Source organism: Corvus kubaryi, unplaced genomic scaffold (assembly GCF_017639235.1).
Source record: "Corvus kubaryi isolate FWS band 111438036 unplaced genomic scaffold, C.kubaryi_AGA036_p1.0 37385, whole genome shotgun sequence".
In the NCBI taxonomy this organism is placed as follows: domain Eukaryota; kingdom Metazoa; phylum Chordata; class Aves; order Passeriformes; family Corvidae; genus Corvus; species Corvus kubaryi.
The window spans coordinates 6,861,084-6,885,899 of record NW_024581127.1 but is presented as its reverse complement, the minus strand read 5'-3'; the positions used below and the strand labels follow the sequence as shown (position 1 = coordinate 6,885,899).

General features: G+C 40.2%; 1 protein-coding gene across 2 annotated transcripts in view; it reads right to left on the bottom strand.

Moving 5' to 3' along the window:
* Nucleotides 1–18,610, bottom strand: part of PKIA (cAMP-dependent protein kinase inhibitor alpha) — a 43,863-nt gene extending 25,253 nt beyond the window's left edge. The window contains exon 1 of one of the 2 annotated variants that reach the window (XM_042035937.1): nt 18,530–18,610. The gene's annotated coding sequence lies outside the window, so the exon portion shown is untranslated. Of the gene's footprint in view, nt 1–17,764; nt 18,037–18,529 lie in introns of those variants that run through there. The other variant, XM_042035934.1, reaches the window with a different exon arrangement.
* Nucleotides 18,611–24,816: the final 6,206 nt, after the last annotated feature.

The following is a 24,816-nucleotide window of genomic DNA, read 5'->3' as shown; positions in this document are numbered from 1 at the left end:
TCCTTAAAACACACAGACCCAGAAACATGCTATGTCACAAGGGTATTTCTATTTGCTTTGAAGAAGACTGGAAAATATTGTGCTGATCATGGTTAACACCAAATAGATTAGGACAGAATTTAGAAGATACAATCCAATGATAGTTTGTAAGAAAGCAAGTAGGAAATAGGAAAAACTAAGTATAAAGTTACAAATAGGAAAAATAAAGTATAAAATATAATAGTGCAGCATGCATAAATAAAAAAACCCCTGTGCTCTATACAAAGGGATTACTTCATGTTATGCCACTAGCAACATTACTACCAAATATATATATTTTTTTCTGAGAATCAGAAAAGAAGTGTTTTCTCTATCCAGAAAGAATATTTTTCACTATCTTTCCTTAACAGGTTTGTACAGAAGGACTTTGGCAGTTGTTTAGAGTGAATACACTTCAGGAGAAGAAGCTACAGGGTCTCCTAGAATAATGTTGACAATATTCACAATTAAAAATTAAAAAATGAACCAAAAACCAAAACACGAAAAAACCCCCCAAATAGTCTTGAGATTCTACACTCTTTAATGTATTTCTGTGCTTTCTTGTGTCATTCCCCCCCAGTACAATATGAACGATATAGTTATTAATTTAAATTAATTTACTTCCCAAGGTTCTTTTATTTTCACAGATTTCAGCATGTGATGGAGCTTTTCTTGAATATCTTCTGCGTGGGTGGATTTTATAGAAGGATAAATTTAGTTTGCAAGGCCTGTTGTCACATATCTGTGGTTTTTCTGCACCAGAGTAAGGTACATGAAACAATGACAAAGTCATTAATACCTAAATATGGAATTGCTTATTTTGTTCATATCTCATTGTCTTAGTAAGAATTTCACATGTGGCAGCAGCATATGGAAAAAAAAAATCATCTCTTCACGAAAAGACTGTGGTCATGTCTTGCAGGCTCAGGAGAAAAGCAGCTTGCCGTCACTCTCTTCTACACATAGGAGTTTGAGACCCATTTCATCTTGGCACTTGAGCATTGCTCTGCTGCATTTGGACACTCTCAGGTGTAACTGAAGCTCTGTCTCTTGCATGATCTTACATCAGCTTATTCCTGTGAAATAAGCACCATGTGACGGAAAAGCTTGTCTTAAGCATAACACCAAAAGCTAAGAGGACTTTCAGAACTGCTCACATATTTTACTCTAGAGACCATTAAAATCAACGCATTTAATCTAAGGAGCAGAAGTGGAGGTTTCCTAGTCTTCAGCACACAAATCATAAGACTAAAGAGTTAGGCATCCTTGTCTGCAAAAAGGCACAGGACCAGAAGGAAAACAATTGCGGTTCTAACTGATAAACCAACTTCAACAGACATTTTACTGGAGGTTGTGTCCTTGGGTTCCTTGAGACTGAGGACAGTCTGGATACCAAGTCTCCTCCTTCCTTAGAATGAAGATATTATGTGGAAGATGAGCAGTGAGATTCACTTCTTCCCTACTTCCACACAGGTTTTTGAGTTAAATTCGGACCCTGAGTCAGGACTGTACAGGTAGACCTAGTAAACCAGCAGTCTTTGAATCACACAAAAACTTTGTAAGGGATATCTGGAGGCCATTGAGTCCAACAACCACTTACTCACAGGTAGGCTAACCTCAAACTTCAGTCTAGTTGCTCAGGGACTTCAGATGAATTTGGAGTATCTCCAAGGGTGGAGGTTCCCCACGCATTTTGCCAAGCTGTACCAGTGCTAAACCATTTTTTAAGAGGAAGATTTTCCTTACATCTAGCTGGAATTTCTTGTATTGCAACTTGTGACTATTGCCACTTACCCTTTTATTGCAGGCCTCCAAGAAAAGTCTATAACATCTCCACCATGCCTCCTCAGGTAGTGCTGTTAGACCTCCTTGTAGTGTCTTCCTCGTGCTGGACAAACCCAGTTCCTGCAGTCCCTGCTTGTACATCATGTGCTCCAGCCTCACGTTTTTTGTAGGCTCCACTAAACTTGAGTTAACACGTCAATATATCCCTTTTGTAGCAGCTGTCTGAATGATTGTGATGGCACACTGGTGCCTCTTAGCAAGTTCAAGATCAGAGTCCTACTTACCAGATCTGAGGTGAGACAGATGGTATGCAAATACAAAGAGTCTGGCCAGCAGTTCTAGATTCTTAGTGTTTTTAAGTAAAATAGGAAAGATTAGAGTCTTGAATTCAGTTTCCTCAAGGCTGTATGTAGTTCCCAGATACCTTCTTGACTCAAGAGTCCAGTCTCATTAAAAGCACTGGAGAAGCGAAGGGTACAGGAACATTGATTAATCCATGATTAACGAGCTTAAAAAGTTATCACCATATCATAGGTGAAATACAGCCCCCAACTTAGACACACAGCTGAGTCTTAGCAAGATGATTCCCTGACAATAGTACAGCCTGCTCTAGATTTGCCCATTCCTGACGTATAGTACAAGTAACTAAATATTTTCCATTTAATGACATATCTGCTCAGAGTTTGCAAAATCAGATTTTAACTTTCTACTTACTGGAGCCCAGGTTTACACTGAAATTGATACTCCTTTGTATCCTGGTACAATGCGAAACAGTAACATTACAGGCCAAAGCCATTAATCTACAAAGGATTAAACTACGACATTAATCCAAAAAGGATGAGAGTTCTAACTCTTCACAAGAAATCTGTCCTCTCAGCTTGTGGTCTCAGGCAAAGACTACCTGGGTTTCTGCTTACAGGCCTGAGACTCCAGGAGGCTGCCTGCATGAACCAGGCACTGCAAGATCCAACTGTGAGACAAGACAGCATGTTTTAAATTACTGCCTGTGTAATTAGGCACAGTAAAGGCCACCTTCTCATCTGGAGAAAGACCTGTTAATTACTTTGCTGCCTCCCTTCTGCTGCCATTTCTTGTCCTGAAGGACCAGCTGCCCTTTTCCTCTTTCTCAGCCTTCTGCTCGAAATCTGTTTCCCCTTTAGAAAAGGGGACCAATATCTACCTACCCCTACTCTCCCACATACCAGCATTCAATTAGGAATATACCCCTTAATATTTTTAAGCCCCAAACAGTGCTATAGATTGAGTAATCATTAAGATGTGATTACTTAAGATTGCAGAAAGTAAAAGTATAATCTAATTCAAAATTAATGCAAAGTGTTCTCAGGATACCAGCTTTAATTAACTTTACTGGAGAATTTTCACAGGCTGAATTCTCATCAGATTCTACCCATACAGTCAAAAAAATATAATATCTAAAGAGAAGCTGAGGATTTGCATACTTAACTCCTAAACTTGCAAGAACACACATTCTCTGGCCTTCAGCTTGATGATAGCTTAAAGGCTGTTATGCATTTTGCTTTTAATGCATATACATATTCTATCTCATAAAGTCTTACATATATACTGTACCTACAAGCTCAGTAGCAAAGTACAAGAGGCAGAACCATGATCTCCTTTATAAACTGGCCCACAAGCGAGCCTTTGGAACACAAAGGGCAAGCAGACATTGAAATAAGGTTTTCTTTTTAAAAGAATTTTTGAAGTAGTAAAATAAAAAACTAATAAGAAATTGTATCTGTTAATAGCATCTGGAAAAAATGACTTAATTATGCATTTTTGCAGAGAGGTTCCCTCATCCTAGGATTTTGTAAAGGAAGTTAGGAAAAAAAGCTGTAGGTGTATAGGAAAAATCAATCACTCACATATATGGTCTGAGCCCAGACCTGACCTTCATATTTGTTCTTTGAGGGAAAACAAGAAGAAGGGGGAGGGATACAAACACAGAGTGATCTGGAACTGCTAGAGGCTGAAAACAAAGGATTCTGCAAAAGGAGCTCTCATATGGTGTTCCAACCACAGCACTGAAAAATAAGTATGTTCTAAAGTGGGAGGGTTTGGGGACTTTTTGTTTGGTGTTTGGGGTTTTTTCAGTGCTTTTTGGTTTGTGTTGGTTTGGTTTTTTTTTCTTAAGCTGCTTCTCAGAGACTTCTTGAAAGACCTTGTTCATTATAATTGGTGAGCTTTTTCTTTGCATTTCTTCATCTTGTGTCTCATGTGCCATTTTCAATAATTTGAAAGACCCAGCCAGCATCCTCTGACTGCAACAGATACAAGAGGTTCTCGTCATGGTACTAGGTAACATGCATGTGGCACAGCTGGCAGGCAGCTGTTTTCACAGCAGTCAAGATTTCACTATATCTCCCGCAAGAGGAGTAGGGAAGATAGTGGGACATTAAACCACCCTCTTGATTTTTAGGCAACACGCTGATGTCTGGAAGAATCTTACTCTGTTGTAGATGGAACAAGGAGCTGAAATGGAGAGCAGCCTGTACCAAAGTTTGAAATGCAGAAAGACAAATAAAACAGAGTTCTTATTGCCCAGTACAAACAAAGTAGAAAGAACTAAGACACACAAAATAATGAGAAGAAATTAGTGAGTTGTAAAACATTTAAATGAGGCAAACAAAGTGATGAGTCATATGGAAAGAAACAGAAATGTCCAGTTTCAGTGTTTCAACAGTTTCATAGTTTTACAGCAAGAAAGGGACCATTTTAGTGGATTTATTACATAAGTTTGCAATGAACAGGATCACAGATGCATTAGATGTAGACAGACAAAATAGCACTCATCATGCAGGTTTTTTAGATGGTCTGGTAGAACTCAATCTGGTTTGTGCTGCCTTTGAATTCAGCTAACAAACATTCTTAGTGAGTCTTATGAAGAAGTATTTTTAAGATACTGTTGAGAAATTTGCTATACTTATATATTCTGAGTACCAACACTTTTTAACAAGTAAACTTAGTTTGCATTTCTTTGGTTTCAGAATTCTATTTCAAAAGAAAGATCTGTGTCAAGGTAAGTTATCAGTAAACAATTTTTTTCAACTGGTGCAAATCAGCTCTATGAAATCAGCTCTCCAGTTATTCACAGCTCTTTTGAATTCTGAATTCTGCTTCTACTCTCTGCTGTAGGAAAAACTTCCCTCTTGCTTTTATTTCTTGGTGGGGCGGGTGAGGGAGCAGGGTGGTAGTCAGGGAAGAGAGAAAGGTAATGGAACGCTTACAAATACTGCAAACCATTGCAGAAACAGAAGAAAAAAAGGGAAAACCAGGCATTTTCCTTCAAATAGATACTGGTATTTTCTGAGGAGGTAAGACTCTTAACTCATCTTCTAGGAATCTTTACACAGTGGACACAGGAGGAGCTGCTTACCGTCTGGGCCAGTACTGATCTAAACACCACTATGAACTACTTTTTGGGAAGTTATTCCTCACACATGGTACAAAAAAAGCTGCAGTGGGTAAGTCATAGGTATGAACTGAATACACCTGAATGCTGAACAGTGCTGAAACCACCACCGTGTTTGCCTGGAATATGGGAAATAGCCTCAACTTCAGTTTTCACCAAGTAAAATAGGCTTAATAGTGTATTTTTTGTAACCTCCAAAATATGTAAAGCCAGCATGTCAGAGTCTCTTTGACACGATCTTTTTTCATTAGCCATCAGTGATCTGCATGAATTATAATCCTGTCCTTCAATATACTTTACACGTACAGCTTTGCTTTTTCTATTGTTTTGATTTATCAGCTCAACAGATCTTGGTAACTAAGTCACTATATTCACCTTTTTTTTGTAGAAGATCTTAGATTAGCTTTCTTTTGACTTCTGTCATTTCCTTGCTATTCCAAAAAAATGTAAGTGAAGAGTACAGAAGCATGGAAGAAGGAATGGTGAACAGTTAAATTTAAATTTGAGTGACGCTTGGGTTTTTTTTAAGAAAGTTTATCCAACAATGTGGCACAAATAAATTCCACTCTTTTTGGCAGCTTATATACACATAGTAAGAGAAAAAGACTAGAAAATTTGTCACAGATGCCATCTGAAGATGAGAAGAATACCACAAATGTTCCATAGAAATAAGTGGACTTCATCAAAAGCTTGTAGAAAATTCTCCCTTGAATATAAAAACTCTCTGGCCTATGTCTTCTCCCAGGAAGCTTGAGGAAGGAGTCAAAATAATTTCAGTTATTAGGTGAAGTATCTTTTCAAAAAGGCACTTTGAGTAGAGAAAACTACAAATAACAATTTGGTTAACTACTTTCTTTCTGAAATGGGTTGCTTGAAGGAACACAATTTTAGCTCCCTCAAAGCACCTGGTAGAAAGCTTGCACGTTGAGATAAGCCACATAAGTGTAAAACTTTCTATTCAGCTTCAGATAGATGGGAAAGCATCAAGTACGTCCTCTTCCCAGCAATTGTTAAATAGAAACTACTTGCCAAAATAGGTATTTTCATGAGAAAACTAGGGCTAAACCATGCTTTCTGATAGATCCTACTGGACCCGCTCCAGCAAATGAAACAGTTGAAGTATTACTCAGTGCAGGTAGCAGACTAGCTTTTGTAATTTTTCAAATTATAAGAATTTTTTTAAAGAAAGAAGTCTACCTTCTTTTTTTAAAAGAAAATTGGCAGCAAAATGTGCCAGTGAGCGAGACAAAACATTAAAGTTGCATGTTTCACAATTACTTTGCAGACTTGTCATGATAAAATGTCAGGATGAGACCTAGGCATTCCCATTCTCTGCACCATCATTCCAGTTTCCATGCAAAGACATGCACATGTGCACAGTCCAAGTAATTGTGCTGTGGATTACCCAAGTGCACACGATGAAGCACTCGGTTGGAACTTTAGAGCTTATTCAAGTCTTTGTTTATTCCTCTTGTGTTCAGAGACAAAAGAATTTTTAGAGGATGACAAAGGATCCTTCAGGAGTAACTGGTTATTGTCAGATACAGTTGTGTGAAGATTTCCCAGGTGAAATCAAGCAAATGACTACAAAAGAGAGAATTATGTTTTCATCAAGTTTGACGTGAAGCTCTGGAAGCAATCAGTAAATAGGGAAGGAGAAATACAAAAAGAAAGTAACCAGTGTTCTGCCTTGGCTTAGTTTTGAACAATCAAGTGCTTAAAGGAATAAAACTTGAATTAAACTTGTGAAGAGTTAGCCCTTTCAGTTAACAGACAAGCCAGCATTCAGCAAGGCCTTGCAGGCAACCTTCTTTATTTATAGAACCACATGGATACTGACTTCATCTCTGTCTCACTCTCAGATGTCATTCATGCCACCTTAAATAAGCAACATTTCTGGTCAAATGTGTCTAAAACCGTCCTCAAGGGTAGGAAAGAAGAGAGTCTTTTCACACTCAGCTGATTTTGGGCAGGTATGTATCGGCCACTTCAACAATTTTACTTTATCCCTAATAGGCTTCTTTTCTATCTCTCTTTATACTTGATCACTTGTAAACCTAAGACCGCTGATTCAATGTGTGCAGTAGCTGAAAGGATTTGAAAAATTATCTCTCATGATTCCCATTTTACATTAACTTCCCACAATTAATGGCTCTTTCTTTAGCTTGCTTTTAGCTTTCAATGGCTGCTCCTGCATGGAATTAAATATGCTTTGCTATTTAATCCTACTGAATCTTTTCATGCTTCTCTGAATACTTTTTCCTTTAGTGATACATCAGCTGGGTTAGATAAAAACAACCGTCAAGCCAAGTATAAGACTTTGGCTTTCAGTGAGCTGGCTAGTTGGAGAGAACAGTAGAAACCTATAAGAAAAACAAAATTAAAAAACCCAACACAGAAGTCTTTGTTTCTTAGCTTGCGTAAGAAGTCTTTATGCTCAAACCGTAAGATAGAAGCACCTAACTAATACCCAAATACATATACGTGCAGAAAAGAAAAAAGGAGAGGAAAAGTTTAGAGTGGAGATCACAGGTACCTTTAATTGGGGTTACTCAAATTGCTATTACTAATCTTCGTAAAAGGAACTACTCCTTCACTCATATTGGGCTGACACTTGTTAGTTCCAGAGATGGCACCTCATATGGAAGAAGAGAGAAAAAGTCAGCCACTGGACAAACAACTGATAATGTGTATCAGCATGACTACATATATACAATTGAGTTTTTAGATATTATATTTTTGACTCATCCAGAAGGACATGCACCAGATCCACCCTCCCACTCTTCTGGTGACATTTAACTCCCATTATCAACTTTCCAACCTGTCCACATTAATGTCCTTACTTACAAAAGAATCTCTTACAACAGAGGCATCTTGGTGACAAAGAAAAGTCTAGTATTTTGGCCACTGTTATCAGAATGTTAATTACATTATAAATTAGAATAGGGATTATATAGGGATAATCCAGAAATTTAAGGTGCTAAATTATGACTTATCTTGGATTGTCACATCTCTCACAAAAAAACCCCACATGCAGAAAGTAAAACTACTGAAAGTATCTACACCTGTTACTATGAAAACCACAATAACTCCAAAATATTTCTGCTTTCCTTAAAAAGGCTTTTAAATATGCTCAAAAAGAGATACAAAGTAGAACACTTTACTGAAATTACTACTCTATGAGCAGAACAGGAATACTTCAGAAAGGGGGATGGGAATTTGAAGTTTCTTTCAACAGAACAAATAGCAGATATGATTAAGTGTTCAAGAAGAATGTCATAGAAGCAACATTAGCTGAAAGACAGGTATCACAGGATGCATAGAAAGCTTCCACTGTTTTCAGCAGTTTGAGCAGAGAAAAGCCAGACAAATTAGCTAAAAATGTGGCCTGCCTCAACAGCAGCCACATCAAAGGAGAGTCAGGTAAACTAAAAGGAGAATTTATTTTCTGAACAACATTCAAATCACCTGCTGGGAAATGCCATCTAACCCACAACAATTCCCAGAACAAGTTTTGCCTTCTTTGGAAGAACAAGTTGACATAAGTCAAAAATGCACAAAAAGCCTCGGCAACAGTTTAACAGTCATGTATGAAACTGTCCTAGTCCTCAGCAGTACTCACAGACATTGTTTAACTGAAAGCAAAGATTGCAACTCTGATCCTGCTGACAGCCAGCCACAAAAAACCCCCCACCCAAACGCAGAAACTTCATACTTGCCACCAAAATTCATACAAGAATAGAATTATGAAAGATGACACTGAAGATGAGCCCTGAGAGTGTAATGAATCACTATTAAGCACAGAGACACAGGCAACTGCTCCTCTCAAGAGGAGCTGGATAGAAGAGCTTACTTGCCAGAAACATGCTTGGACAGCAAAATGAAATGCTTAGGTGGTGCCTTAGGATCAAAAAATACACAGTGTTCAGATTACACAGTCTGGAAAGCAGAGGAAACTTGGAATGTTTTCGCCACTTCTTTTTCTCCCATTGCTCCAGGAAATTAAAGCAACATACCACAACAGGAAAATAGGCATTCATTTGGATACTGACCTCAGAACAGTGCTAAAGTTTTCTTCTTTCTAGAATTCTGCCTTGTAGTTGGCTTAAGAAATCATATCCAGTTATTTAACATATGCAACCTGTTAGACTCCAAATAAACGTTCAAGACAGTAGTTAAGAAATATTGTGCTACCAAAAGGGACAACTTTAAACTCAAAAATTTTACACTAAAAGATTCAGTGGAAGAATACACTTCCAAAACAAATACCAGTCCCTGACTTCACCAGACCAAGAATGCTAGAGGAGCATGGAGGAACAGAAATGCAAACAAAGAGTGGACTTGGAGGACCTAGAAAACTTACACAAAATAGATGTGCATAGTGTGTTATCCCACTAGAAACTCTGCTTAACAAGCAGAGCAGCAGTCTTTAACGGATGAATGGTCTTCAAAAATTGCTTCTATGAGGCACAAAAGTGAAAGGAAAGAGAATTTTCTGCCTGGAAGGAAATACCACAGCTCAGCGTGCTGCAGCAGTCATCAGAAATCAGTACCTTTTTCTGGAGATTTGCATAAGTAACTCCCTGATCTGCAGTCTTATTGGCTATACAACTGTGGGAAAACAATGTTTAAATAGCAGCTTTCATCCCTTATTTCCAAATATTGTCAATGAAAATGGAAGTGCTGAAAAGCATTTTGAGATCTTCCATGATGAAAGGGGCTACATAAATAATACATTTTGCCAGTATTCGAGAAAAAGAGGATAACAAAAATGTTTCTTCTTGCTCTTTGGTCTGTACAGCAATTCCCTAAGAGCGCAGAGTGTAAAGTTGAAAAGTATCTTCTAGAGTGACAATTGGCTACTGAATTACACCATGCAAAACACTTTCAATTCCTTCCTTAAATGCTAATGAAGTCATTCCCCATTATTAGCTAGTATTAAAAGCCTACTGTTACATGAACATGTAATGAATACTAAAGTATCAGCAAGGAAGTGATATTACATGCTTAAATTTCTTATACAGTATCTGTGTTCCTCTGGGTGCAGGCTATCATGTTCATCTTCTATAAATACCCATTCAAACTTTATCTGTTTTGGAGATGCTTTGTGCACAAGTTGGGGATGACTGAAGGCTTTGCACCTGTTTTTCACAATGTAGCAGGGATTTTGCTTTTGTAAAATTGAAGAGAATATTGCCATTGCCTCAGTCAGCCCCAAGTAGTACCACATTAGGTATAGACAGAAAAATTAGACTTTGAAAGGACATGTAGCAGTGGTGGCATTATTTTTGCATATTGTCACTTAGAGTGAATGACACTGGCATCAATACAATTCTTACTATCGTATAATATTATAGCTGCCATTCAGTAAATCAGCACCTGTATGCCCTGCAGGCAAATAAACACATAAGCAAAGGAGGTTTAAGAAAAAAAAAAAAAGAAAAAAAGTGCTCCATAAAGCCTCAAGCTACTCAGAATAACTTAAGAGAACTCCCTATTCAGGACAAATATTTTGCTTGGAAAAGGTTTTGGTGTTTGGAAACATTATTAGCTTGTATATAAACAAATATATGATAAAATGGGCTTATTTCACTGACAAAAAGCTGTAGTTCCCTTAGGCTTTAAAGGCATGTTGTAATCATTTTGATGAGCTATGTCTCTTTCTCAAGTCATACAGCTTCTATATTTATGCAGACTCCATTCACATCTCTTATCACGTTTTGACTCCATGAGACCTTACAAATAACAGTTACTTAAAATTCAGCAGACTATTTTTGGTTTTGTGTGGTTTGTTGTTTTTTTTTTTTTTTTTAATAAAGTGTTTCACATTATGCCTGCCTTTTAGAGTATGAATTATTTTCACATGCTCCAGTTCTTATATGCATTAACAAATCCTATTCACTTATTTTCTGCTTCCTAGGTCTGAGCTCAAAAACATTAGCCCAACTCAGTAAAGCTGCCATCATCCAACTATTTTAAAACAACAGTAACAGAAAACAAAGGAAGGGTTTATGACTGAATTTCTCTGTAAGGTTACACACTACAGTTTGTTCTTTCTTACATTTAAAATGCATTTTTGATATCCAGCTATCAGCTCTTTTGTCTCCTGCTAATGGCACCAGTACCTTAAAGTCATGCAAACATATTATTGTATTGATCCTACAATGAAAAGGACCCTCATAGGGACACAAGTTTCAGCCCAATTGAAGCGCAATTAGTAACTGGAAAAAATAAGCATAGTGAAAAAAATGGGAAAGAAATGGGACATAAATATGAAATTATTGTTCTACTAAGTAGAGTTTCTGAATTCTGCACATCAGAAAAAATTTTCAGGAAGTATAAAAATAGCGTCAAAGAATAAAACAAATGTGAAATAGAGTCTATATGTGCAGAAAGAGTACATATAGGAAGACAATTCTGTTCTTGAGGAAAAAGAGTGTGACAGAAAATCTTGACTTGTGAGAAACTGAAAAAAACCCAAGTGTTTAACATTACTCACATCATGTCAATTAAAAAGGCCCCCAATTAAACCATTAGGCAACAAATTTTAAGGGAAAACAAAGAGACTTTCTTCCTTACACTCCACATGCTCTGAATCATGCCAAAGGATACTGTGGAGCCTGTGAACAGAAATCAGATCAACGAACACATGCAGTGAGGACATGATGCCTCCTGCAATTAAATCGAATAGTGCAAACATTGCTTTATGCCCACAGAACTGCTAATCAATGCTGAGCACAAAACACTGGGAGACTGTATCAAAAGATGATTACTCCACCTAATTTATTCATTACTTCTCTAAGCATCCTTTACTGGAATTTTGCCAGCCATCTTATTTTAATAGCAGACTTATATTCTTACAAGCTACACTGTAATATGCCATGGAGTTTTTCTACTGAACAAGAAGAGGTTTTTGCCCATCCTGTATAATTGGAACTGGCATCTGACAGTCGCTGTTTAGTGTGAACAACTATTTCTTTAATTTATTAGCAATACTAAACACAAATAATCAATGCCATCTGTCAGGTACCACAGGAAAAAAAGTTTTCATATATATTTTTCATTAAAAAAAAAAAATCACAAAAAATCCAGAGCTACTTATCCTACTAGTTATGAGGAGTTTTTGCTAAACTTGAATGAGACCCATCTTTTGTTCCTTTTTCTGTTATATATTTTTTTTCAGTATATAAAAGTGTTTTCTTGGAATTCGTTAGCAACATACAAATATCAAGAACTTTCTGTGCCTCAAGGAAGCACCTTGAGAAGGTTGAAAGTAGCTGAATCTGTTTAGCCTGACTGCACTTTCAAATATACATCTCAGCGAACTGACACTTAACATCAAGAATTTTTCTTGGTCTACTTGTGGATAGATGATTTCAAAGGAGAGATACATTTTTAACTTCTACTTTGACTGGGTTAGACCAAAAAAAAAAAAATTCCAAAACAAATGTAGAGTTGTAGAAATGCAGAGCAGAAATATTAAGAAGAACTCTAGAAATTGTTTGAAAGCAAAACTGAGAATCCCAGTGACTCCTGAGATTGAACAAAAAAACCCAGGAGTTAATGGAATATTTATACACCTAAACTTAATTTAGTCAGTTTAGAAATGACTTTTCCATGACAAAAAGATACATATACATTAGGCAACAGTCTTGGTCAAGGTTAAAGTTCTGCAATTATTTACTTTCCCTTGCTTTGAAGTGTGAAAGTGCTGTTGAGCTTGGCCTGAAGGAATTCATATCAGCTGAGCACAAGACTTATGAGTTAGCCAATCTGTGTGCTCATGATTTTTGCAGATCTTGGGGTTGACTAGTTATCCAAAAGGCAGCAGGCACTTCCACAGAACACCTTGTGAAGGATTCCATGACAGCTCACTCAATGAGCATCACAGCTTTGACTTTTCTGTAGAGTTTACCTCTCTCCTACCTACCAACGACCGACAAGTCAAGATGCTGAACAGGAATCAATTTAAGGCTGCTGCTGAAGTAATAATATCCTTTACCAACATGATCCACAGTATTTTAAGTGAGGTTTAACATGTACTATAAACAGTATCATGGAAGGACCATTAATAAGCATCTGTGCTATTTTAAAACAACAGGTGGTGAGATCGTTTCACCACAGTTATATGCTCACCATATGTGTAACTGGAATTCTGTAGGAGGTAGAAGGCAAATAAGTGAATAGCTAGCAAATATATATATTATGTAATATATATAATTATATGGATATATTAAGACCTATATGATCTCATTAAAGCTGCAGCACATTTCATGGGCTAGCTAACAGCTGCCAAGATAACTTCGATATACCTTTGGATCTTTGGAATAGTTGCTAGAACAAAAATGTGACCAAGAAAAAGCAGTCGAAGTAAGAGAAACTAAGACTGTATGTTGTCATTAGACCTATTTGCCCATTACATCTGATGAATCATTGGGACATGAATGCAGAAAGGGATACAGAGCTGTGCAGAGACCAGGCAGTTGCCATAAAGGCAGGTTAAATTCCCCATGAGTCCTGTAAAGGCAAAGAACAGCAGTGTAGCCAATTTTAAAATTAATTTTAATAAAGGCTAGAAAACAAACCAAATTCTGCTAGAGAGAAATACACCCCAGCTGACATGGAAATTCTTCTACTACAGCTCTTCTTCAGAGTTCATGTTTTATACTTGGTTCAGCCAGGGAAGAAGAGCAGAGATACCCTGGAATTGCTTTACAATCACAGAATATGACCAGCTCAGAAATGCAGCGTGTCTTCAGTATGTTAGGAAAGACAAAACCCACTATCATACCTTATTGGTTCTACCATAAGAATTAAAGGAAAAAGAAAAGAAAATTTTTGATCTGGCATTTGGCTGGGACATTTGCACCAACTGTCCTATAAGAGTCCATTTTGTGTGACTTTCTCCTCTGATATGATTATATTTTAAGACTGCGATATATACTGGAAACATACAGTTCCTGTATAATCAGATCCTTTCTTTTATGTTTTTTCAATAAAGTGATTTTCTAAGAGTAGACAATACAGAGACTTTCTCAATACATCATGAAAGCAATACACATAAATAGATCCATGCTTGTGCTGCTGTTTACACACAGTCCCCTTCAAGGGAAAGGCTTCAATCAGCTTTCTTTTGCAAGAAGCATACATGAACTCTGCATTTCTGTCTCCATATTTCATATTAAACTCAGGGGCTTATTATTTGGGTTGTGAAGTGCTGACTTACTTTTTACTGTGTCACATTCAAAATTAAAAGATAATCAATACTTGTCTTGTTGCCACCACTAATATATTATAAATGGATAAAACTGTTAGTTCTCCTTAATGATTGCTACCTTTGCAGTTGACTGGGCACTCACATAAAGATCCCCTATTGACAATTAGTCCAGCATGAAATCCAATTGCATAGTAGGAGACAAAGTTTTAGTTTGTGTCTGGCATTTATTTTTCAGAAATCATTTTTTTCTCTCCCAGAAACATGAGCTATTGCACATGAAGGACATGCATTTGGAAAGTGTGAATGCATTTGTTCTTCAAAATAAAAATGGTATCCCTGTTGTTGAAATACTCTTGATTGTTTGAACATGCTAAAGTACATAGTTTTAAGTTCATTGTGTAATATCTGTCCCCTTTTACCCTGCTCAAGCCTTTTTTTATAGAATTCTTAAATTGGAAAAAATAATCCAACTGAAAGCCTACTAGCAACGTAAGTGAAAAATGACCTGCTTGCTCTGAAACACGGTCATTTCAGTTAGTTCAAACAGCACTTGGAAACATCATTTTTAAAATTCTCATAATAATAGAAAAAGTATTTAACTGTAGTGTTTCATCTCAGCCCTTGGAAAGGACCACAAGTGAAATCAAACCTCTGCAACTTCAAGTGCATTCAAGGTCACTGGGTTTTCCAGTGTGTTCTACTAAGGAAACAAGCCTTTTGCAAACATACCCATCTGGTCCCCACTAATAAAACTGCATAAGTGAACCTGCTGGTTCAAAGGCCGACGGCAACCTAGAAACCTCAAAAATAATTAAGCTCTTGCAAATCTGAAGAACAAACCCAGACGAAGTGTTCCAAAATAGCAGAACCTCTGAGGAAAAGACAACTAAATCTCAGCTGCTACCCAGTCTGTCTGGCACCAACCAGCTGGCCAACTAGGCTGTTCTTCCAGTCAGTGGTGCTGTTGCCCCATTTAACCACAATAAAAACACTTTTCTTTGGTTGGCAGGAGTATGGAAGTTACAGTAACAGAAGGAGCAAGTAGAATTATGGGAAAGAAATCTGTAGGAAGTGGATTTACATCAGTTACACCATTGAACTAAACTCCCATCAATAATTAGATATACTTTTTTTTCAATGAAAATGCACATTACACCATTTGCCTTTAGAGTACACAAGATAAAAACAGAAGTAATTTAAGTTTACAGTCGTGTTCTTGGTCAACCACTGCTTCATCTCTGCAACCGTATTGTTTTAAAAAAATGTTAACTAAGAGTCTTGAAATATTAGGTTTGCCAGGAAGCACAAAGAGTTAAATTTGCTGTGATAACATTGTGTCAACATTAGTGAGTACTCACACTACCCTGTGCTTGCAACAACTGCCTGGGAGGCCATTACTTGATTTCTTCACTTCAGTGAAGAAATTGACTTTATGTAGAATGGGTGGGCTAATATGTGAAGCATCTGGACTCAGCTACATGGTTTTTTTTTCCAATCAAACGCAACTAGAGAAGAAATCAGCCAAACACTACAAACATTGCAACCTCTGGAACAGCCAGCCATGCTTAATTCTAGAAAGGAAAAGCCAATAGAAATGTCCTAACCAATCCTTCCAAGTGTTTTACAGGAGCAAAATAAATGTATGGTAGATGAAAGATACAGGTTTGACAAAATGAGACTTTTTTTTCTAATTTGAAATACATACATTGCATGTGCCATGACACGCTTAAAGCAACAAGCCTATACATGATCATAGTTAATAACTGTGTTTCAGAGAAAGGATTTGTCTGTTGAACTGATTTCTGACTCTGCAATTCATCACTCGCTCTTTGTTTCAGCCTTGTGAAGCCTCAATTGTTTTTTATACACATTTTCTGTCTCTGTAGCTGTCATTTGCCTTCTGCATACCCAGCAACAGTACTGACTGTATTTAAACATCTTCCCAGAAATAATGACAACAAACAAAGCAACTAACTGCCTGTTACCTCCCTAAGTATTACTTCTGTCATTCTAGCACCATGACCAGAGGCTTCAGCCACAACCAAGAATCCCTCAACTGTCTGAGCTTCTCTGTGAACGCTTGGGAAACAGGATCCTTGAAGATGAATATACAGGTAAATAGACATTGAATAAAATAACCTTCAGCTTCCAGTAGTCTGTTTGCTTTTTCATTAAGAACAGATTAATTCCCAATTCTTTACTTCCCAGAGACACAGTCATTGCTTCCATTTCCAAACCACATAGAGCCATTAACCATTACATACACAGATAGTGCTTATTCTAATGAGCTGCCTCTGCACACCCACCTCCTGTATTGCCATATCTGCTTCAGGGCAAGTTTTCCTTTTGAAAACAGAACAAAGTTACACAAAACATAAAAACCAACCAACACAAAAACCCAACAAAACCCACCAGTGTATCAGGCACAGAAATAGGTCAGGCAGATTTTTTTCCTTCTTCTCAATTCCAAAGCACTATTCATTTGATGTTAAGACGTATGTACATACCACGATGTGCAATGTCAACAGCCAAGCTACAATATACATGCATTCTTGTTTTTTCCACTTCTACAGGTGATATGATGGAACAGCAACTCACTAATTCTTCCATTAACAAACAAAGCATTTGAATTCTGCTGCTATTTTGTTTGTTGCAAACCTTGGGCTAGATGATAAAAATTAATAAAAGGAAAAAACCACAGAAGTCTTCGAAGAAGACGACAGAATCCATTTTGGCGTAAGGGCCTGTTCTCCCAACTTCTACACTCTTTGGTTCCCTGCGAAGCGACGTCCAAATCCAGGAATGTGTAAGAGATGACATCTTTTTCTGCTTCTGTTCCCCTGAAGCCCTTCTGCCCCAAGATGTCTTCCCCGTCACTTGAGGAACGCGCATCGGACTGGGGGGAGCCCGGGCAGTCCGGGGCGCAATCCCGCACCTGTCGCAGCCCTCCCGCTCTCGCCCCCGTCCTGTGCTACGCCACTGACAGGGTGCCCCCGCCTCGGGCACGGAGTGCAGCCCGGGCCGCCGAGCGGGGAGCAGGCACCGAGCCAGGGCACATCCTGCCCACGGAAGATAAAACGCAACACTGTGGCGCTTCAGAGAGAGCAGCCTTGCCGCTTTTGGAGGGAACCACGGCAGAAGGGAGGAGAAGGAAAGAGAAGGAAGCTACGAGCCCCAGCACCACTCCAGACACTGTCCGGGTGGGCAGCCGGCAGAGCCGAAGCGGGGGCTCGCAGCGGCAGCACCACGTTCCCCCGGCCGGGCAGCGCCGCAGCGCTCGCCACCCGCCCCCGCGCCCGGCAGCTCCTGCTCACCTTTCAGCGACCGGCTCAGCGCATCTTCCTGCCTCCCTCCCTCTCTCCCGCAGCGGCTGCTGGTGGCGGCCCAGAGCCCCTGGAGTCGGCGGGTGCCCAGCGCTATTCCTCCCTCAGCCGGCGGCAGCTCCCGCTGTCACTTCACCCCCACATCCCGCCGGCGGCGGCGGCGGCAGCTGCTGCTCCTAAATTCACGGCGCTCCGGCGGCATGAAGTCATCCTCCCCGCCCCCTCCGCGGGCCGCCGCACTCCGCTCCCGCCGTGGAGGGGGAGACGGCCCCGCCGCCCGGCCGCCCGAGCCCCGCGGAGCCCTGGCGCTCCACCCGCACCGGAGAGGCCGCCGCTCCCGCGGGAACACCCGTGCCCGGCTGCCTGGGAGCCTGCGAGGGGCGGCACCGTCTCCCGCGTGCGGTGGCGGCCCGGGGGACCCTCCCCAGGCACGGCGGCGGGATGGGCCGCTCCGCCCCGCGCCAGCCGGGCCCTCCCGGGAGTCCCCTCCGCGGCCGCGGGGAGCGCGGTGCTCTCGCCCGGCGGATGGGGCTGCGCGCCCCGCTCCGACCCCCGTGCCCGGCACCGCGTCCTCGCCGCCCGGCTGTACCGCGCTGAGCGGCGGGGAACGCGGGAGGGCAGCTCCCGCCGCGCCGCAAGGCCGGAGCCAAGGGGGAGCGTCCCCCGGGAGAGCTGTGTGCCTGGGTCTCGCCGTTTGAAGGAAAATCCGCTGTAATCGCTCGTGCTCGTGTGTGGGCTCCCTGTTCCCACTCTCACCTCCCGGCCTCAGGGCGCTCAAGCGCTCCTCAGCTCGTGCCCCTAAAAAATGCAGCGCTCCCTGGGATGGAGGAGAGCTCCTGTGGCAGTAGCTCCTGCTCTGTGCCTGAAAGGGGAGAGCAGAGGACAGGCACTGTGCTGTGCTCAAGGTCACCTGGGCGTGCTTCCCTCTTACCAAGGGCGTCCTGATATTTCTGAGATCCAGCAGTAGGCAACATGTCTATTTTTGTTGCTTACAGAGTGCTGTGCACATACTGAGTGCCCGACAGGCTCATAAAGAAGGCTGGATTCCTATCACAGTTTACAAACCCATGACCCATCCCATGTGCAGGACAAGCACAGTTATGTTGGTGCATAAATAACACCAACCAGTCTAGTTTGGATTGATAATACATGTCACTGGTGCATGTCAAATCATTGTAGTCTGAGAGCTCTTCGTATCTCAAGAGCAAGTCAGGGTTGTGTCTGGTCAAGAAAAGCCATGCTGGATGAGCTCCCAGAACAAACACACACGGGAGTTTCCAAGGTGCTGTGCCTGCTCAGTTGACCCGGTGGTCAAGTGGTGCCTCAGCAAGGTTTTGGAGTAGACCCGAGCTGGAAATGTTGATGATTTCCATTGTGGTAAGGTCTGAAACGTGAAGAGCTGCTTCAGTGGCCTGGGTATAGATAGGAAGATTGTCTGTAGTAGAAGAGGAAAGCAGCAAAGAGAAATCTCATTAAGGTAAAGTTCTTAGTCTCTCAGATGAAATACAAAATTCTAAACCTAAGTTCCCTTTTGGAAATCCATTGTGTTTATTTTTGTAGTGGTTATGGTACGGCTTTTCACCTGTGCAGTTCTGCAGTTGCTCTGTTTTGGGCTGCTCCTGTTTACTCCCTGCCTTGAACCTCTTCTGTTGATTGGAATTGCAGGCCTGAATGTGCAGCACTGGCAGCATCTCAACAGTGATGTTTAATCTCAGTTGACTGTGTTAGGTTAGGTGATTTAAGGCACATCTCCACCTGCACAGAGGAGTTTAGGGGCACTTGGGCAGGTGGGGGAGCCAGGTCAGACAAAAAACATATCTAGCCCCTCCCAGGGAAGCCTCAGTTCCCGTGGAGGTGGGGGACGCACCCAGCAGTCAACCAAAAAGCTCTGTGTGGGTGTTACTGCTTAGGGCTACATATTATGGGATGTATAATAGAGCATTTTGGGGTTAAGACTTATGGGATATTTAGGGGAAGAACCACAGGCAGGGAAAGGAAGGGATCAAGGTGACACGGGATTGAGCAAGTGTGAGAAAATAGTGGGATGAGGAGGTAAATAGGGCTAGTCCTGTGTAAACAACCTGCTGGTCAGTCTGCTTGTCTTGCTATGCCCTGCCCCTTATCAGTGTAGTCTCTCCTAGACTAGACTCTGTTTCTAAAACTTACTGTGTGAGAGGTCTCCCTGTTTTATATGTGTGTCTCTGCATGGGTGAAAGTGCCAGCAGCAAGAGTCACACCTCAGATTACAGGGAGCCATGCCAGAGAGGAGGACAGGATTTCACCATTCATGCCATCTGTGTTTGATTGAGTGTTTCTGTCTATGTTGATCTGTGTGGTTTGCCTTGTGCTTATATATCTGTATCTATCTATATCATCTATATCTATAGCTCTATATATATATATTTGAGTGTACCTACTTTCTATGTGTGTGTGCCTGTTAGGAATATGTGTTCAGACTTGCAACTGACTAGGCCTAGGAAAACGTTGCTATGGTAGCCTCTCTTCTCTTGGGCTATATGGTTCAGCAACTCCTAATACAATTCACTAAATAATTAGCATACTAGAAAATCCTAGATCTGTGCAAAATTAGGAGTTATTATTATTTAATTTTTATTATTTCTTTGGTAACAATAAATTCCAGAGTCAAGAGAAGTAAATGCTCTTGGCCCAAGGGTTTTAGTTAGTACTATCCAATATACATAATTGCAAAAACAAGGCAATGAGTGAGACACCTATAGGGTTTTATTTCAGTAGAGAAAACAGATAGATATTCATCATTTAGTAACATTCAAAAAGCCTGTTCTACTCAGAGGATATAATCTTTGATTTAGTAATCAGTTCAATCACTTTAAATTGAATGTCAATATATATTGATTGTAATCTAAGCATTTTGGCTTTAAAAAGTATGCTGTAGGGAAAATAAAAGAAATAGAAAGAAAAAGAAATAGTGAGATCTCTTGAACATCTGAATATGGGAAAAGTCTGGAAATTTCATTAGTAAGTGAAAAGAACATTGTATAAGGAAGACTGCTTATTTGCAAAGGGAGTGACTTCAAACAAGATAGCAGAAGTAGTAGGAGGAGAAAGTTGTGTCTTAGAGGTTAGAAGTAGCAAGGGTAAGGTGAGATTTGCCAACATTCAAATTAAATTAGATTGTTAAAATAAATAATGAACAGCAAAAGGTGCATCACTTGTAAAAATGTAAAGAAATCCTGAAATGAAGAAGTTGAGCTCTTTTTTTTTAGTGAGGAAGGGGTGAAAATTCAAGGCTCTCTTACTCAAACTGAGTACTAGTTTTCCTGATAATTGCTGACTGGAGTAAAAGGTGAAGCAAAATAAAAACAGTGAAGGGGAATAAATGAATGTATACAAAGCGATGTTACTGTTTTCACAGGGAAATTAAAATCAAGAGTGTATTCAAGTCAGAGGAGTAAAGCTTCATCTAAATTTGTTAAATCAGAGGTGCTACCCTATTCCTGGAGATTGTCAGACAGTACCAGTATTTATGAAATGAAGAGACCTAGAAATTTTAAGTTACATGACCTAGTTGGTGATAGCATGCAACACTGAATTTCAGGGATGTTTTTACTATGGCACCCATTTGATAAACTGCAGAATACAGAGATAGGTGTAGATGTAAGAGATTAGGAATATGAAGGATGGCAAAAAGTGGTCCTGTTAAGAGAAGATAGCATTCTAGAGAAAAGTTAGGGGTAGCATTTCAAAAAGTAATTTTGGATTTGATTTTTTTAATGTGTTTTCAGAAGTGGTCTTGGTAAGTAGCTATACATGAATTAAAATTGGATAAAACCCACAGGCAATATACAGAATGTTTGAAATAACATGCTAACCAGATAAAGAGTAAAACCATAGAGCTGAGATAAAGTTTTAATGAAAACAAAAAGCCAAAAATTTTTGATTATACACTAGAGACTCATCATCTGGAAATCACAAAGGAAAAGAAAAAATTCTGAAGTATTATGTAGTGGTTTTGGTTCAAAATATTCATTACTTACTTATTTTCCTTCTGTGAGATAAGAATTAGGAGAAAAACAAAGCAGGCACAAACCTTAAACAGTTGCAGTACAATGAAAGAGTTTTATTACTAATAGAATTAAAAGTAAAGAGAAAATAACAAAAAAAATTAAAGCAAATCCTCCTCCCCCCCCTTTCCAGCACTTCTCTCCTTTTACTCAGCTCACAAAAGGATAACAGAACATGGGATGTTAGTCAGTGTTCCAGTTCTTGAAAAAGTCTCTCTCTTATGCTTAAGGAAAAAAGGATTTTCCTTCAGTTGCACGTGGTTCCCAAACTGCCACTAACAGCAGACCCGCCCGGAAACAAACAATCTGCTGTGTGTAGAACATCCCTCCCATGAAAAATCTCACAGTTCCTTCACACTGCAAAACACAGGCCATCACATGGGGTTATTAATCTTTTTAAGGATAAGTTATTTTGGCCTGCACACAAAGGCTTTTCTTCGCCACAAGTCTCTAACAGCCTCTCACTGCTTCTATATAGCCTGGCATAGGCACTCTTCACAATCTTCACAGGCCACACGAGGATTCTCCATCCCCCCATGTTCTTCAAATGGATTAAAGAAACAAACAGTTTGTGGTATTACAGTTTCTTACCACGGCATGCAAGAAGGTTTCTTTTAAGCTGCGCGCCAGAATCGCGGCACCGCCCTCTTTTCTCCCGTCGCCATTTCCAGCTCCGTCCCACGTGACTCACTTCTCTTTCTCTCTGACTCTGGAGCCGCCATGTTGAAGGGTGTTCTTGTTCAGGCTTTACGGTGGGGAAAGCCTCGCTCCCTTTGTGCTGCTGGCTGCACGGTGTCCTCTTCAGTTCAGCACGAAGTGTGCTGGCTGCAGACAGGAAGCTCTGCCGGCTCCCGTTGGCTCCGCCGGCTCCGCATGGAGAGGAGAGGGACCCGCCTGTCCCCAGAAGCCGCGCTGGATGGGTTTAGCTGTGAGCAGTCCATGGCTGGTTTTAGCTGCCTGCGGCTCTGCGACAGTCCCCCCCAGCGACCCAGGGTCCGTGCTGCAGTGTTGGGAAAGAGGAGAAAGGGCAGTGGCCCCGGCCCGGCCCGGCGGGGCCTGGAGGCTCGGAGCCCCCCCACCTTCCAGCAGGCGAGCTCCGACAAAATGGGGAAGTCTCGCCTTTCTGTGCGATTTAAATATGTAAATTGTGAGAAGCGTAATTGGTCTTAAAGACTGTCCATCAACTCAGGGTCGACCCCATACATATTATTAGATTGTTATAGAATGACTCTGAGCTAGCAGTGTCGTAACGTTTTGAAAAAGGAAAATGTGTTTTTACTACGTACCAACTGTGGCTAGTATAGGTGTGGATTTCTGTTGACCTGGCTCTATCTCTGCTTGCCTCTTCAAGTTTGCTGGGGTGACAGTTGTCAGTAGAAAGTGTTACAATTAACAAATAGTTTTACAGAAAGCTCTTCTTCTTTACAATTAAGCACTTGCTGACACTTAGATCAAGGGGTCAAATAGTGTGTGGCCAGCTAATTTGAAAAATGAGAACAAATGGCAAGAATCAAGTCCATCCAGAGAATAATTTGTAGGAAGTATGTAAACAGGGAAAGTATGCAAGTATACCTGAGCTATGAATTGTAACAGGAAAATGGAGAAGATACCTTCATACATCACCTCTGGCTTTGACTTCAGTGTCTCTGTAGCTTACAGAATGTGTGTATGTTTCCTGAGTTCTTGGTCTATGTTCAAAGTTGGCCCTTTCGATTTGACCTAGGCATTTAATGCATCAAAAATCTATTCCACAGACTGTGTAGCAGTATTTAGTAGCTTACTGGACCTTTATGAAGCTCTCCTGTTAGGAAATACTTAATCACAGTATTGCTCACATATATGTAGGTGAGCATATATTTATGTAGAAATTATATAAGACTTTTCATGCGCATTAGGACCTTCAAGAAATTCTTAATAAAATGAAGTCTCCTGTAGCTGACTTGGCTTTTTTACGAGTTTGCTTGGTAAAAATGGCATAACCCATGAGGGTTGGTGGAAGTGGATCTGATTTACAAGACGTTTTACTAATGAAGGCATATGTTATATGGAGAATTGTTGTGGTTTAGACCAGTCAGCCACTTGCTCATGACCTCCCACAATGGGGTGGGGAAGAGAACTGGAACAGTGGTAGGCAACTCGAGGGTTTAGATAAATACAGTAAAGCAAAAGTCACACACACCAGCAAAGCAAACCAAGGAATTCTTTCAAGATTTTCCATCTGCAGGCAGGTGTTCAGCCATGTCCAGGAAACAGGTCTCCATCACACAAAATGATTACTCAGGTAATCAAAGCCATCACTCTAAGTGTGCCCTTGTTCCATCTTTTTCCTCCAGCTTAATATGGCAAGCCTGATGCCATGGGATATAGAATATCCCTATTCAGGGTCAGTTGGGGTCAGCTCTCCCAGCTGTGCCCCCTGCCTACTCTTTGTTCGCCCCCAGCCTGGTTGCTGGTGGTATGAGAAGCAGAAAAGGCCTTTATGCTGTGTAAGAACTGCTAAGTAGTAATGAAAACATCCCTGTCTTATTAACACTGTTTTGATTACGAATCCAAACCTTAACACCATACACAGCTGTTATGAAGAAAATTAACCACAGCCAGTAGTACAAGAATATAAGAAGAGACAAGGACCACTGCACACAGGCTTCTTTAAAGTTTATACTCCTGAAACTAGGAAAGTTGGTTGTACTGGGTATAAAAAAGAACTCTGATCTCCCATCCACTTTTTTTTCCCTAAATAGACTACTTCTTATGGACCTGCTTATGTGGCAATTATTTATGGTAAGTTATTTTCATGTCTTCCAAAATTCAGATTATTTTGGAGTCTTTGCAGTGCAAGCCAATGTTTCCTGAAGAGCAATAGATAATTCTGTTATAACCAGTTTATTTGTCATAGTTTGCCATAAGCTTTTTTTTCCCTTTTAATAGTAAACTGAGTACTAATGTACACTTTAATAATGAGGTTTTTCTGGATATCCTCAGATTGCATTTAAATGAAAG